Source organism: Marmota monax, unplaced genomic scaffold (genome assembly GCF_021218885.2).
Source record: "Marmota monax isolate L192 unplaced genomic scaffold, Marmota_monax_Labrador192_F-V1.1 WCK01_AAM20220418_F8-fsc00633, whole genome shotgun sequence".
Taxonomy (NCBI): domain Eukaryota; kingdom Metazoa; phylum Chordata; class Mammalia; order Rodentia; family Sciuridae; genus Marmota; species Marmota monax.
This window is the reverse complement of record NW_026695216.1, coordinates 1,007,564-1,023,828: the sequence shown is the minus strand read 5'-3', so window position 1 is coordinate 1,023,828 and position 16,265 is coordinate 1,007,564.

Genomic DNA, 16,265 nt, shown 5'->3' with positions numbered 1-16,265 from the left:
TGTGGGTGTCCAGATGCCCAAACTTTCAGGGAACCAGGGTGCTCATCACTGCTGTTGAGAGGCCACTGGCCTTACACCACTTACCTGCAATGTCCTTAGCATAGAAAGGCCTACTGCTAGTGGTTGAGGACCTGATATGGCCTTGAGACCACAGGTCCTGGGCACCCAGCACACCATTCCCCTGCATCTTCTCTACCCCCACCTCTGACAGGCTGGTCTTGTTTCCACAGAGCAGCCTCTACAGTGAGGATGGCTTTGGGTTGGCAACACACTCTACAGTCCTGTCCTACTGTTTTCCATGTTTCTCCCAGATCCTAAGTCATCTGTCTCCATTTAGCATCCCTGCCCCATGTGGGCCTGGGTGGCCCTCAGGGACTTCTTTTAGGAAAACAGGCATCCATGATGTCCAAATCTTCACATCCCCAGAGACTTATGAAGTAGCTATTAGCCACATGTACTTATTTGCATTCTAAATAATAAAAACCAAAAGTCTGTTTCTAAGTCTCCCCAACCACAATTCACAAGCTTAATGGCCACATGGAACTAGCAGCTGCCATAACAGACACTATCCAGAAAACCAAAGCATGCTGGGCTAACTCTGCCCAAGTGACCCTGAAAGGACAGACTCTCTAAAAATTGTCATTTCTTCTGAGAAAATAGTTGACCCTTAGCCCAAGATGAGGTCTGTGACTCTACATCACTGCCACCCAGCTCCTGAGGGTGCACAAATTTGGCACATTCATAAATAAGTGGTTGACAAAAGAAAATGTCACAATGACTCATTCTCAGAAATTCAGCTTAATGAAAAAATTTACATAGATTGCTATCTATGAGAATTTAAGCATATTCATAAATTTATTGCTACTTTAAAGGGGATAATTTTAGACATTTCAAAAAAAAACATTCTGAAAGGTATTTAAATGTACTTGTGTCACTCTTGCATTTTGGAATTCATAAAGGCCTTGGGATGTACCTTAAAGATCTAAGGTCAAATAGATCTAATTGGTAGAACTGAATTCTCACTCAGTGGAAATGGAAAGTCAGGAAATTCAGTATGGGGGGTGGAGTGTCATCCTCTTGCACTCGAGCTGATGAATAATTGCCTCAGGGGAACAGAGCCTAGGGGCTCAGGCTGTAAAGTAAGAGGCTGCTGACAGCCCACATTCTCATATATGATGCAAAATTCTAGGCACAGTTGGCAAGAAGTCACCTTTGAGTAATCTTAGAGTGTGGAAGAGGAGATGGAGTTCCATTCCACTAACCAGAATGTGACAGGACAAGAACTTTTCAGAGCTCCCAGATGACACTTTGGGGATCCACCTTCAGGGAAGTTTCCAAGAGGGCTGTCCTCATGATTGATCTGGAAGGCCAGGAAGAGGTGCTAAGGGCAGAGGAAGAGGTGAGGAAGGTTCAGGGACAACACTGGGGAGGGATTATAGAGTGTCAGAGACAGGTGTTCAGAATGGTCAAGCTGCCACTGCACTTTGCTCCACATTATATGGGAAGATCTCCCAGTACACAGGCAGGATAGCCATCTAGATGTGGGGTAGGTAGCCCCATCACAAGGCTTGCCAGAGACTGACAGCCAGTGTGGTCAGGGCTGGAACCCTCTGAGGCTTCCCTCTGAGCTTGCAGATGGCCTTATACTGGTAACTCTGGGAACCTGTGCCCAGTTTTCTCAGCTATAAGGACATTGCTTGCATCCAGAAAGCTTCATTAAATTTAATAATCAATGAAAAACCCCTGTCTCCAAATATGGGCATATTATGAGCTACTAGGTTAGGACTTCAAAGTAAGAATTGTGAGGGGCTAGGAATCAGCCCTTCACACAGACAGAGCTCATTCCACTTCAAACAAAAGGCTACTGCAAGAAGTTCTGTGATCCTAGCCCAGTGAAGACAGCTTAATCAATACCAATGTAGTAAGGACATTTTGATCTATACAATCCTGTGAGGAAAGTTTAATCAATACGAATCCTGTAAGGCCACATTAATCTATACCAATCCCATAAAGACATTTTAATCTTTATAAATCCAGTAAGGACATGTTAATCTATGCCAATCCAGTAAGGCCACTTTAATTTATCCCAATCCTGTGAGGACTTTTTAATCAACACCAGTCCTGTGAGGACAGTTCCATCTACATGAGTCCCTTCACAAAGGCAAAGAGGGGAGGTCTTTGACCCTGTACATGTTGATTGAACTCTTCTGCTCTAACTTCTCAGGATAACACCAACATATGTCCAATTACTATGTGACAATTAGTAATAAAAATGCTTTTATAAATTAAATTTTAAAACATTAAGAAAAAGAAAGACATGAGGGGAAAAAATCCTCCCCAGGATATGAAAGTAAATCTCAGGTAGTAGCAGTGGTCTTGACTGCTGCTGCCCTCTGAAAAATTGGAATTGAGGTCATGAGCCTGCTAAGATGCCCAGTACCTCCTCAGATGGTCCCTAAATGAAGGATCCAGGTCTAGCACTACACCCTTGCTGGCTCATGGCTGGTGGAGGGGGCTGTGCCTGGCTAGGCCTGGTCATTCTGCTTTGTTTCCCTGGTCTAAAGGGCAGACTGGATGGGGCTGCTTCCACAGGGAGCACTCAGGAACCTCACGTTCTTATTCAATGGTGGTGCCTCACAGCTATCAGGTCTCCCTGACTTGCTGTCATCCACAATGTTCTCTTTTGTTAAAAGATAAATTCTCAAAATAATTCTCTTTTCTTAAAAGGAAAAAAATATGATTTTGGGGAAAAATACATTTTGAGGGAACTGGGCCATGGCAAGGCAGCTGGAATGTCACGATGGTGCTGGAGGTCTATGTGGACTTTCATTCCTGCCTCCTCCTCTACCTCTTTACTGTATTCTGTTTGAGAAGAATGAGGAAGCTGCTTTCACCAGTTTCTGCCTGTGGGAGGCCCTGGGGTTCATCACTGTCTTTGGTTACAGCTCCTTTCTCTGTGTCAGCTTCAAGTTCTACATTCTGCTGGGAGTCCTGAGTCACTATGGTCACCTATACAGGAGTGCTAAATACCTGGTCAAGACCCTCAGTGCCAGTCAGACCAGCCAAGCAGTGGAAGGGGAGACAGGGACAGAGATGTGACAGCAGTGGGCCATGGCAGGGGATGTCCAACACCCAAGTTCAAAAGGGGTACAGACAAGTACAGAAACAGCAGGCCTCCTGAGACCCACAGGGGTGTCTCCACATGCATCCATAAGCATCAGGACTTGCTTTCTGTCCTGATGCTTATCTCCCAGAGGCTCTCAGGTCATCAAGGAAGTGACTGGGCATACAACAGACCATCAGAGTCATCAAGAATTCATCTGAATGGGGCATGACAGAGGATCTCATCATGACAGAGCTGGACATATGGTGTGCATGTCATCATTGCCTGGGTGCCCCATCCCTTCTGTCCTCCTTACCAAAGCTGGCAATGCTATCCACAACTCTTTCTCCACACCATCCTTCTTCATCCAGTCTTCTTCTTTATCTTGAGTCCCTTTTGTCTGCCCAGGCCCCCTCTCTCTGCCCTCTTGAGTTTGTACTTGTTGGCATGAACATTTCTTCCAGTGGAATTTGGCTTCCCAGTGTCTAGTGTGTCATCCAGCAGCTGCCATACAGTTGAAAGTGCAGAAAAGGCACCAGCAGTTCAAAGAACCCCAACCTTGCAGCCTCCAGCTCCCTGCATCCATGGTCCACTCCCTCACTAATCACAAAACCCTGGTTCAGATGTTGGTCTCTGTCTGCAGATGAAAGAGGAGCAGATGCTAGTGTGGAGCTTCTTTCTTCCAGTCAGCATTAGCCAAGGGGACACAGCAAATAAATAAAACCTTGCACCTGCCACAAGCTAATGTTTCATGGCTTCTTAAGTGTCACTTTGCCAGTGATGGCATACGTATGATGCCAGTGTCTGTCCTGCTATTCTCAAAGCTCAGCCTGGATGTGCTTGTCTGTCCAGGTGTGCTGTGGCCACTTTCTCATCCTACCTGTGTGATCAAGAGCAGGTCTAGAGTCATCCCCTGCTTTTTGCTTCCTCCACAGAGCACTCTGCTCACTTCCTATCCTCCTTACATCTCAGCAGTCTCCAGACTCACCCTCCTTCCTGCAGGGCTCCTCTTTCCCCTCCATCCCAGGCTATTAAAGAAGAGGATTGTTCAACAGCCCAGGGATGACACTCCACCCCTGCAGCCCAAGCCCACTGAAGGCTTTAATGTCTATAGCTCACCATCTGACTCTTGCCCAGGATGCACCAGGTCCTGTGTAATTGAACTCAGATGCCCCTTTAGGCCAAATTCAGCCAACCCCCACACTCAGTACTTCTCTTAGACATTGCTTCCTTCTGTTCTGGGTCCTTAGCTCATGCTGCTCCTGTCTCTGTCTAAATTATATCAGCCTCCCAGACCCAAATGCCCACCAAGCTCCTGCCATCTTCAGTAACCTCTTTCATAGTGCAGGATCTTCTCCTGCCTGGTACCAGTGCCCTTTGCTTTCCCCTTTTAGCCAGGCTTCACAGGCCACCTTACCATACCCTTATTTGTAAGGTCCCCAACTGACCGCAGCTTCCACGACATGGAGCTTGGGTCATTGCAAAAGAGTCAAAGCTGGCAGAGGGAGTGCAAGTGGCCCTGATTTTTTAAAATTCACTTTTTAAGGAAAGCTTGGAGGAGCCAACATAGACATGCCTCATGCTTTGAGCAGCCTGTCATGAGACAGCTGAGTGAGCCACATGGGTGGACTGATCTAGCCCAGAGGATAAAGGTAAGAGTGGTTAGTCCTGATGCTAGAGACCACCCTTACTCTCCCCGAGACTGGCGTGGTGCTGGACAGTGCTCCAGCCTACAGACATCACTTGATGGCCCATGATGGACACTGGAAAATGAGGAGGAAGATCTGTGGAGAGACCCAGTCTTCAGCTGAAGGTCCAGAGACTCATGTCCCGAGTAACAAGGAGCAGGCCAGTTGTCATGAGTCATCCATGGGCTGTGTGTGAACTATTGTACATAGTAGCCAAATGAGGGGATAGGCCTGGCACTGTGAGCTACCAGTCAAGCATTAAGCACATGATACAGGTGCACCTCCCCCTCTAGCTCTGCCTCAGATCCCACACAGCACCTGAGATGGGTTTGACTCACCAGGATATCAATCAATCTGCTGACAAGACATCATGAAGCAAGACTCATCCTTGAAACCTTATCCTTCTCTGAGGTCCATGATATAAAATAAAGGAAACAGGGTTCATTCTGTCCAGCATGGAAGCTGAACTTTAAGCTCACAGAGCAGTCCTGCTCTCAGTTTAAAAACTACTCTCTGTGTTGTGTGATTTTTCACCACTTTCTTAGCTTAATGTTGCAGCCAGCTCTTTTAAACCCAGTTTGTCTCATCTGCGCACATTGGGCAAGAGCCAGGGTCTCTCCAACATGCCTTGCCAGGTGTTCCTGAGACAGAGGTGCCAACTGACAGATCTCACATAGGATTGAAGGACATCAGAGGTCTGTTGAGACCTTGATCTCCTTGTCCTGCGTTACTGCTACTAACATGGCAAAGAAACATGCAACGGTTTTGGTGAAAGCTCACCCCATCTTGGAGCCATTGACTCCAGGCACATGCTATCTGGCTGCTCTAAAGAATGTCTGCAGAGAGCTGCTGGCTGGCTACATGGAGGCTCCAGACACTGTGCTTCTGTCTATTGGGCACCAATCACCTTCAGTTGGGCTCTAGCTCACCTGTCTGGGACACCAGGACCTTGTCTGCTTGCTTCATCCTTTTTAACCTTTTGAACAGATGTCTTTGTGGTTGTGCCAAGCACCCTGTGGAGAGCCTGGAGGAAGGACACTCACCAGCCTCAGTGGGGAAAGATGGATGCTGGGTCTCAGGCCACCCAGAGCTACCAGCCCAACTGAGCTTAGGGAGTATTGAACTGTGATAAACTTTCAAGGTAAACCATTAACTCTTGCTCTAGGTTTTCATGTAAAATGGAATTATTCTTACTTTATATGAAATAATTAAAGCCATGTATCACTGCAAAGCACCATGAAAAACTAGGCCCAAAAAACCATCCCCTAGAACAAGGTCAGAGTAGAATACTTTTTTGTGAACCCCTCAATGCAATGGCATTCTTTCAATCTTTGATTAGGTTTGAGGTATCCATCTTAAACCCCCATGGCCCAACTGCCAGAGCTCAGCAACAAATCCATAAATACATATCTTTGGTACTTGCTCAGAGTAAGTATTGAAGGCAAGATTTTCAAAAATATAGTGTGTAAGGAGCACTCTAAAGAGGTAAGCACCCAGAGAATGCAAGCTGAACCTGGACATGTGACAACCATCTGATGTCCTATCCTTCTGTCCTTTTGTGATTGGCAGAAGGTAGTGACTATAAGGATGACAACAAGGCCCTGCAGACTGCAAGGTGATCTATATAAGCTCTCACAGAAGCTCAGTTCCTCAGAGAGAGGCACACAGGGAGGCATATGCTCAGAGACTTTCTACTCTGCCACCATCAGCCACAAGAAGGGGACACTCAGGGAGGTGAACATTCAGAGACTCCCTAATCCTGCCATGTATGCACTCTCACTCTCCCCATACAGCACTGCTAGTGTCACCCTTCTGTCACCGTGAACTGCTGCTGCTCAGGTTCCCAATTGAGCTACTGGCATCCGACAGTCAAGAGACCACTTCTGCGGCCCAGAGACATCACACTATGGGTAAAACATGGTCTGTTATGTCTGAAGGACTTGCTGGCTGGGTGGAATAGGAATAGTAGCATTCTTTGTGAGTTAAGAGTATGTTCAATATAATTGCATTTGAAATGCATCTAGCTCTAGCATAGTTCCTAACAATCTGAGCCATGGCTATGGCTAATCTGAAGTCATGACCATATGCTGAGGTTGGCTTGGAGGTCACCTGCCTCCCAGGCCAAGACAGAAGCCTGGGTCACATAAGCACCATCATCTGACAAAAGGAAACATACCAAAATTTTAAAATAAATTGATTTTCTAGGTACTACAGTGTAAAGAAGACTTTTATGTGAGCCTAACCAGAGAAGATGAACCAAACAAAGTGGGCCCTGTCTTGGATGGATGACTTTATTTATGGCAGTGTGATAAAAGCTGACGACCCTCTGTGAGGATGTGACTGTAAACATATTTGAGAAAAGCAAGCTTGAGAGGCCTGAGCAGAGATTTTACATGGGTTGGGCTTGGTCATTTCCTGATGTCTCTTCCAGAAGACTGGAGCCTTCTACTCCTTGACCTGTGCACTTCAGCCTTCATGAAGCTGTTCCAACTGGCATTATTTACACAGTGAGGTAAATTGCTCAAAGTATATTACTAAGAGAGATGCAGGGAAATAAAGAGAGATGCTAAGGAAATACTTAATATGAAATAAGACTTGAAGAAGAAAATGGCATTCAACCAGCTCTTCTAGTTTCATGTCTAAACCAAGAACAAGAGATTACTTTGCTTCCACATCCACTTCCAGGCCCAAGTCTAAATGGTTCCCTTGTTACTGGGCCCAAACTCCAGCCACTCCAGAGCATTCTCTTATAGATCCCTGAGCACCTTCTCCCAGGCCTGAGGGCATAACACAGCACCAACCCACTCTAGGCCTGAGGCCTATTGGGGGACTCTGTTGAGTCAGCTCCTAAGAGCCAAGGAGAGTCCCCTGGTGTGCAGGGCTAAACAGATGTGTTCAGAGCACCCCACCCTTCAGATTCTACCTGGTGTTTTGTTTGTTTGTTTGTTTTGTGTGGGAGAGCAGGGGGGATTGGGGGATTAAACCCAGGCACACTAAACCCTAAAGCACAGAGCTACATCCCCAGCCCTTTTTGTTTATTTACTTTTTTTTCAAATTTTGAGACAGGTCTTATTAAGTTGCTTAGGGTCTCACTAAGTTAAGAAGGCTGGCTTTGTACTTGTCATCCTCCTGCTTCAACCTCCTGAGCTGCTGAGATTACAGGTGCATGCTACCTTGCCAGGTACAGCCTGGTATTTTGAGAGAACAGCTCCTGCTCTGATTTGTAAATGTTCCCATGCCACAGATCCTTCATTTTGTACACTATGGATCATCTCTTTCACAAGGGAAGACTCCCAACACAATGTTCCCTCACTTCTGCTCCCTGATTTCCTCCCCTTTCCTAGGTCATTCTGTTTGCAAAAAATAAAGTAAAACAAAAACCTACCAGGCCTTCCCCACCAGGTGCTTTGCAAAGTAAGAATTTTAACTCAGGAATTCAAAAGCCAACTCTTCATTCACTCTGCTGTGTCAACATTTGCCCATCTGGAGCTTTATGCAGAATGAGCCTCCTTGGAGAATGGTCCATTCCTTCCAACTTCAGGTAGTGCTGGGTTTTCCTTCTCTTCAGCTCTGGCCCTGAAAGGTCATCAATGACAGGGGTGGAGACTTTTAAAATGTGACATCCAATCTACAAGGACTCACCTGCACCACCTGGGAATGTGTTCATGGGCCCAGATAGTCATGTGCACACACATGGAGCCAGAGTCCACAATGCAACTCCAAGGCAGCATGCCATCTGAGAAGAAACTCCAGAACATGTCCATAGGATAACAAGCCAGGGCCTCATCCACAGTCCTGTGGTGAGCAATCCAATTGGCCATGGCCACCCTCCCTCCAAAGCCCTTCCTTCACCCTACCCTCCTGTGCCTACCCTCCTCTGGCTCCACTTTGAAGCCTGAGTTTTTAGTAAAGATCTTGATTTCTGCCTCCCAGCAAACTTTCCTGAGACTCAGTCTTGTTGGTTTAGCTTCCCACCATAACCCAACAAATAGCAAGCCAGCTTAATTTACTCCAGATGATTCTTGTTACATACGCACACAAAAAAAAGTCTAATGAACACATTAAGACAAGTTTTTATTGTGAAAAACCAATTATTCTTTTAGATACAGCTGATAAAACAGGACACAGAACAGTAAAACTTTGCTCTTTGGAAGTTTCTATTCTTTATCATACTGTGCAATGAGTTTGTGGTGGTCCACTGGGGTCAGGGAATCAAGACAGAAGCATGCATGATTGTGTGTGAGGTGGAAACACCCAATTTCCCTGGCGAGGTGACCAGAGACACACAGGAGGAGTCCAGCCACTTAGATAAACAGAGTCAACAACCACAGAGGCAGCCTGGGAACCTATGTGTCCACAGTGGAGCATGTGAGGCCTAGGGAAGATCACACAGACCTAGATATCAATGTCAGGATAGTGGGTTTTATTCTGAGCAATGGCTACCTGCATTAGTTACCTGCATCCTAGGTGGCAATTTGAAGGAAAGTACCACAATTGTGGGTGGCTGAAAAGCAGTAAATTGCATCCAAAAGAAGGATTGACATCTCCACTCCTGAAATCATCTGTACTCCTTCTCCAATACGTTTAGCAACAGTGATGAGATGATTATGAGTGGGGAGGCTGCTTGGCAGATGCAGAAGCACCCACTATTGTTGCAGGCATGCCCATCCCTGCCTACTGGCTCACCTCTTTCTTCCCTGTACACATTATTATGAAAATGATGCCACAGAACACTAAGGACACTCATGCCTTCTCAGAAGTGATTTCTCCAACCGTTGCTACTCACCCTGTCCACAACCCTCAGGGAGGGATTCCTCCTGGCCAAGGTCACCAGCTAAAAGTCATGTCTACACTGGCTCAAGGGGAGAGACTCCATCCATATCAGATCAGTACAGCAAGTCTGTCTGTACTAGGTCAAGCAAGTAGCGATCTATACTGACTCAAGGTGAGTGACCAACTACACAGATTCAAGATGAGTGAGTCTCATCTATTCTGGCTAAAGGCTAGTAAGTATCCACACTGCAGAAGGAGGCACAGTGGTCCAGGCCTTAGAGAAGATGGCTGGTGGGCCCCTGCCCTCACTCTGAGGCCCTACCTTTCTTTTAATTAGCCTACATTTAAATCTAAATATTATTGGAACAATAATTTTATGACACAATTTGTCTGCAACAAGTTTATTAAGAAACATCTCAGAAGAATGGGGGAAAGGACAGAGGGGCAGGGCAGGATGAAGTGTCCCAGACAGAACAGTCTGACATCTTACACAGGTGGGGACAGAGGAGACTCAGGCTGTCTGCTGGCATTGTCTGGCTCAGCTCTCCACTCCCCTGGAGCCACATTGTTTATGGATCTGGCACATTTCTTCTGTTATTGAAGCCACTTTACTGTTGACATGTGGCATGCAGTTCACAGTCATTTGACACAGGTAGTGACACTCTTCCTCACCCACTTCCAGCCATTTCTGTTGCCAGGCCTTGCCTTGTGGATGTGGCCATTGGGCCTCCTTGGGCAACTGATGCTCACAGGGCAAGGGGAAGGTGCAAAGGGCAGGCTCCCTGGTGTTCCTCTGTGAGAGGACAGGGACATCAGAAAGATCCTTGGGGCATGGGTGAGACATAATCCTTGGAGACACAGGCTTCCAATGGCTAGGGCAGAAGGGCATCAGAAGTGCCAGCCTGCCTGCCATTCCTCTCCACTTCCTGCCTGCAGCCCCCCCCCCCCTCAGCAGTGCCTCCAAGTCTCACTCTGGGTTCCATCCCTCCACAATCTTTGCTAGGTGACCCAGAACAGATAGCACCCTACACCTTGGCCTTTCTGATGCTTCAGTATCAGGTGTATAGCCATCTTTGAATCAAACTTTCTCTTAGCCAGAGACACCCAGGTTTGACATGGATCAAAACCCATATAAAACAGGATTGTAATGATTGTGGGGTCTGGGTGTTTGGTAAGTGCCTTACTACAGTCACAGGGTATATACTGCTCACCTTGCCTCAGCCTTGACTGCTGTAAGATTTACTTGACTGTGGGCCTCTTCTTGAGGTTCACAGTCAGTATTTTATAGATGAGCCTTCATGTTTTGATGGGACAGAGTGAAGAATGTGGTATCCTGCAAGAATGATCCTCATCAGCAGATTTGTTAGTCACAGTAAGTCACCAGGCACCCTCAGAAGCACACTTTCATCCTCATCAGCAGATCTGTTAGTCACAGTAAGTCACCAGGCACCCTCAGCAGCACACTTTCATCCCTAGTCAGAATCAATGCCCAGAAGATTCCTGAGTGGTGTTTGCCATAAATGGGCAACTCCCTATCAACATAAAATATAGGACACCCAGGCTCCAGATGTCCACTAGGGGCCCTCATACTCTTGCCACAGGACAAGTTCAGGGGCAAGGTATGTAAGAGTACCCCAGAAATTGTTCAGCTTCTGCCCAGCCATGAACCTGGTGCTGAGACCAAAGTCAATGAGTTTGATATTGCCTCTGGTATCCACCATGATGTTCTCTGGCTTCAGGTCTTGGTGCATGACACCCTTCTCATGGCAGTAGCCCATGGCACACATTATCTGCAGAAGATTCTCCAGGCCTCCTGCTCCTGCATGCCACTGCATGTAATATACTGAAGTAGCTGTTCCCCACGTCCCTACTCCATCATGATGTAGATATTTTTGAGGGCCCTAATAACCTGAAATATCTGAATCACATTGGGGTGCTCCAGGGTCTTTGACATACATGGTTCAGAGAGGACTGGGATGTTCTACACTACCATCTTCAGGACCTCTGCCTTGGTGAGGCAATGATGGGCTAGGTTTACCTGGACAAACTCACCATGCCCAATGCATGTGCACCTGAAGGACAAAGAGTGTCCAAACACCACCTACTGTTAGAGTCTGTAAACAAGTCAGGATGGCGCCTGGCATTTTGCCAGAGAAATGTTAAAGTCTGTAAACAAGTCTGGATGGTGTCTGGCAAAATGCCAGAGGGAGTGGTTTGTGAAATAACACCAGCGAGCCATGAAGTGTGGAGATTCCTTACTGGTTGACTGATGTATCTAGTTTATGCTAATTAGATAAGCTGTGTGGAATGTATAAATACTGCTCCTGTCCTGCAATAAACGGCTTCCACTCCTGCTGTATCAATCTACACAAGTTGTCCCCCCCCCCCCGGTTATTTTGCTGCAGATGGTGGCCCGTTACGGGGAGCCCCAGGACACTCAGGGGTAATTGACGAAAAAAAGCTGCCCATCCATAGATAGGACGGGAGCAAATCTGCTCATCCCTAGGCAGATAGGGCGAGAGGAAAAATGGCCATTTTGAGAAAATGGAAAAGATTGATACAGTATGTTTGTGTCTTGTTTTGTCTTGAAATGTTGTATTGTCTTTATGACGAAAATATGGAAGGGGTGAGAAGTAAATTACTAAGGAAAGAAGGCACACCAATGGAACCAAGAATAGTTAGGGCATGTGTTGATAGAAGCCCAGGAACTCCAGTCAGAAAGAAGAAAAAAGTTCAGAGAAGAAAGGATTATCAAGAAAGAAATTGCAAAAGGCTACTACTAAATACTTTTTGTTACCAGAGGGTGCATCAATTGGCGCGGTGGCGGCTGCCACGTGCTCGAGCTGGTCGTGGCGCAGCAAGGGCTTTTCAAGCGGCGACAGCCGGCTCTTCCCCGCCCCCACCCGGGGAGCAGGACACCACTGCGAGAGCCCAAATCTAGACCTGACCTGGAGGCACAGTCTCGCAGGCTCTTGCTCCCTGTGCCCAGTAGCAGTTTGAGTCCGGGACACTCCCCAGGGCCATCTGGGGCTGCCCAGGTACTACAGCCAGCAGAAGACGCTACCAGCGTCCCTGATGTTTGGTCATTTTCAATGCCAATAACTAAGCTACAATGGTTCTCCCACACCTGGAAGCTGATGAGTAATGAGCGCTATTAATGCTTATTTCAAATGCAAAAAAAACCTTGAGATAATGTACTAAATTGTTCAGAAGGTTGTTTCCTTAGTTGAATGCTACAGGATTTTCTTTAGCCATCCGGAGTTCCTGCCTTCATCCCAGTGCCGGTAAAGACCAAGGTGGAAGAATTTCCAGTGTTGCTGAAAAACGGACAAGAATTCGGATCAAGCTAGTTGCCTGCAGAACTTACCTGGACTATGATTTAAGCTAGCTGCCTGTAGAACTTACCTGGACTGTGAGTTAATCTATTGAGACACTGCTTTACCTGGACTGAGACAACAAACTGTAATCTACAACAAATTGTAACTGGGTATCTTTGCAAATGGTGTCATTGCTGGTATAATTTTTCCAAGGGCTTCTTGCATGGAGCCATCAATTGGCTTGGTATTGTGGCATTTTGTATCCTCCCTTTCTGTTTGTAGCAGGTTATTTATGGTGTTTGTGTAAAAACCACTATGGTTGTTATTTAAATTAAACAAAAGGGGGAAATGTTAAGGTCTGTAAACAAGTCTGGATGGTGCCTGGCATTTTGCCAGAGGGAGTGGTTAATGTTAAAGTCTGTAAACAAGTCTGGATGGTGCCTGGTAAAATGCCAGAGGGAGTGGTTTGTGAAGTAACACCAGCGAGCCATTAAGTGTGGAGATTCCTTGTTGGTTGACTGATGTATCTAGTTTATGCTAATTAGATAAGCTGTGTGGAATGTATAAATACTGCTCCTGTCCTGCAATAAACGGCTCCTACTCCTGCTGTATCAATCTACACAAGTTGTTCGTCACCACCCCCCCCACCCCCCCCCCCACCCCCCGGTTATTTTGCTGCAGCCGGACTGCGACAACCTCACAGCTCTTCTGGGTACAACAGGATGAATTTCAGGCATCGTATATCTTATGATTTAGTGTGAGACAATGCAAGAAAGCTCAGAGGTGAGATGATTGGTTTGTGAGCCTTAACCTCATCAGTGCACTGATCCATTTGAATGGATTAACAGGGTGCTATTTGTAGGCAGGTGTGGTGTGGCTAGAGGAGGTGGGTCCCTGGGAGTTTATATATTATCCCTGCTGAGCAAAGGTCTCTCGGCTTCCTGATTGCCATTTCCTGAGCTGCTTTCCTCTGATGTGCCCTGCTTCCATTATGTCCTGACTCATCTGAGACCCAGAGCTATGTAGTCGGTCATCTACGGACTGAGACCTCTAATAAACTGAGCTCCTAATAAACTCTTCCTCCTCTACATTGTACTTGTCAGGTCTTTTGGTCATAGCAGTGATAAAATTGACAAAAACAGTTCATGAAATCCTAACATTAAAAGATGTATTCATCCTGCAGTCAGGCAGCTTTATGGAAACGACCTCAGAGATGGTGTTCTGAAAACAGCAGGCTTGGTATGAGATTTCTCAGCTGTTCTCCCTCTCCTCTGACTTACTGGTTCTCTTTCTCGTGTGTTGGGATTGGGAATACAAACTTGTCTGAAAAGCTAAAGAGGCACAGTGAGGAATGATTGGCTTAACAGAAATTATTGTTTACAGATTATAAAATTGTTGAGCATTGTATGTTATTGAGGGTATGGTTTTGAGACAATAAGATGGTATTTTATATCTCAGTTTCCCTATGACCATATTCCATTACCCAGTTCACTAGGTCATGCTGGGGGTCAGATTCACTTGACATTATGAAGTGTCCACATTCTTAGACACTTATTATGATATCAGTTCTAAGAGACAGAGTGGCCCATGGGAGAAAAACTTTCTGCATAATAGGGTGCTCTGGATACTGCAGGGCACGCTACACAGTGATGAACTCAGTGCCTCCCTTGCTTCTTTTGGTTCCTGTTCTTTTTAAGTCAGTTTCAGGGTTTCTTTCAGAAAAGCACCGGCAATGCAGTATTCTGCCACAACTCCACAACCAGTTTGTTAAATTTAAACATAAAAGGTGGTTAAAGATGTTTTTGTAGAATTGTGTGCTTCACAATCTTACATTTAAGATAAAATGAGAGTAATTAGAATTTTTGTGTTGCAGAGTAGTTTGCAGAATTATATTTTTGATATTCCTTCAGATCACCTTAAAATGTCATGATAAAGCAAATACATGTATTTGAAATGCATTTGAAATGCAAATGCAAAACTGAAGAAAGAGAACTTTCTAAATCTGTAGAACATTTGCTTTCTTCCTAAGGATCATGCATTTTAACACCTCAAACACAGCACAATCAAATTGGACAATCAGACTCCCCTACATGGTAATAGCTGCTGGACTTGAGCAGGCTGGCTCAAGGTTAGCACCCACATCCTGGTTCCACAGGACACTCACTGCACTGGAGGGGTTCTGCAACTACAGTGGACTTCTGTGCCAAGAATGACAGCCAGAGACCACCCATGCCCAGCAGGGCTGTGGGAGGAAGGAGCAGAGGTGTCTTGAGTGTTGTCCTATGCCTTGGAGCAGCATGTCACCTTAGGGTACCTGGTTCAAGAGCAGCTCCTCTTCTCTTCTGAACTCAATCTCAAAGTGGCCCCAGCTCACTCGTGAGGGAGAAGCCCTTACAACCTAAGAGGTCCCACCCCTTAATACTGTCACAGCTACTATTAAGTTTCTCATGGGTTTTGGAGGGGATACTTCTTCAGACCACAACAGAATCCACTAATGAGAAGAGATGTGTGATGTTGGCATGGCTCTTTGGAGATAAAGGAGGCTCAGACAGGTTCTGGGACACAGTGCAAACCAGAGGAGGCTGCAGTGCTAAGAACTAGATGCCTGGGGTGCCGTGTCTTGGGAAAGAGAGATGGCACAGAGCACAGGGGAGGTGAGCCCTTGTCAGAGGCAGAGTCAGCATCTAACTCAAAAGGGAGGAGTCTGCTCCCAGATGCAGAGGAAGTATATAAGCAGCACTATGCTGGCTCCAGGAGAGTCTACAGGCTTGGAGCTTCATGTCTGCCAGAAGCTGGCTACCTGTAAATATTGCCTGTATCTGTTTTAAGACAACTACACTTATGTTTCCTTGTGACAATTGCAAAGTTTTGCTCTGAACATTAAAGATACATAGTTTGGTTTTAAAACTGCATTTACAGAACCAGTTCTACATGGTAGCTACTGAGGTGGCTCCTTCAGAAGAAGACCAGGGAGGGGACTCTGTGACATTCAGTGCACAAGATGAGGGCCAGCAAGTGTGGGTGGGAGTTTCTGCCTCTCATTGGCCAGTAACTGTAAAGGTCATGGCCCTCACAAGGCCTCAGTTTGCTCATCTGCGAATTAGTAATCTTGAAAGCTTTCCAACATTTTACAGATTCTCTGTGACGTCTGGAGTTGTACCAAGTGGACCTTGAGGAGAAAAAAAATATATACCGACAACCAGCACCTAATTTTTTAATAGAGATTTTTAAAGCTGCTCCTACCTGAAAGGCACCCTCCTTTGAATTCCCAGACCTCTTGGTTTGAGGTCACCATTACCTCACAACATCCATTTGCAAAAGCAAGTGCCAGTTGTATCTCTCAACACCAACAATTTACAAGGAAGGTGTTTCTATCAAGTGTCA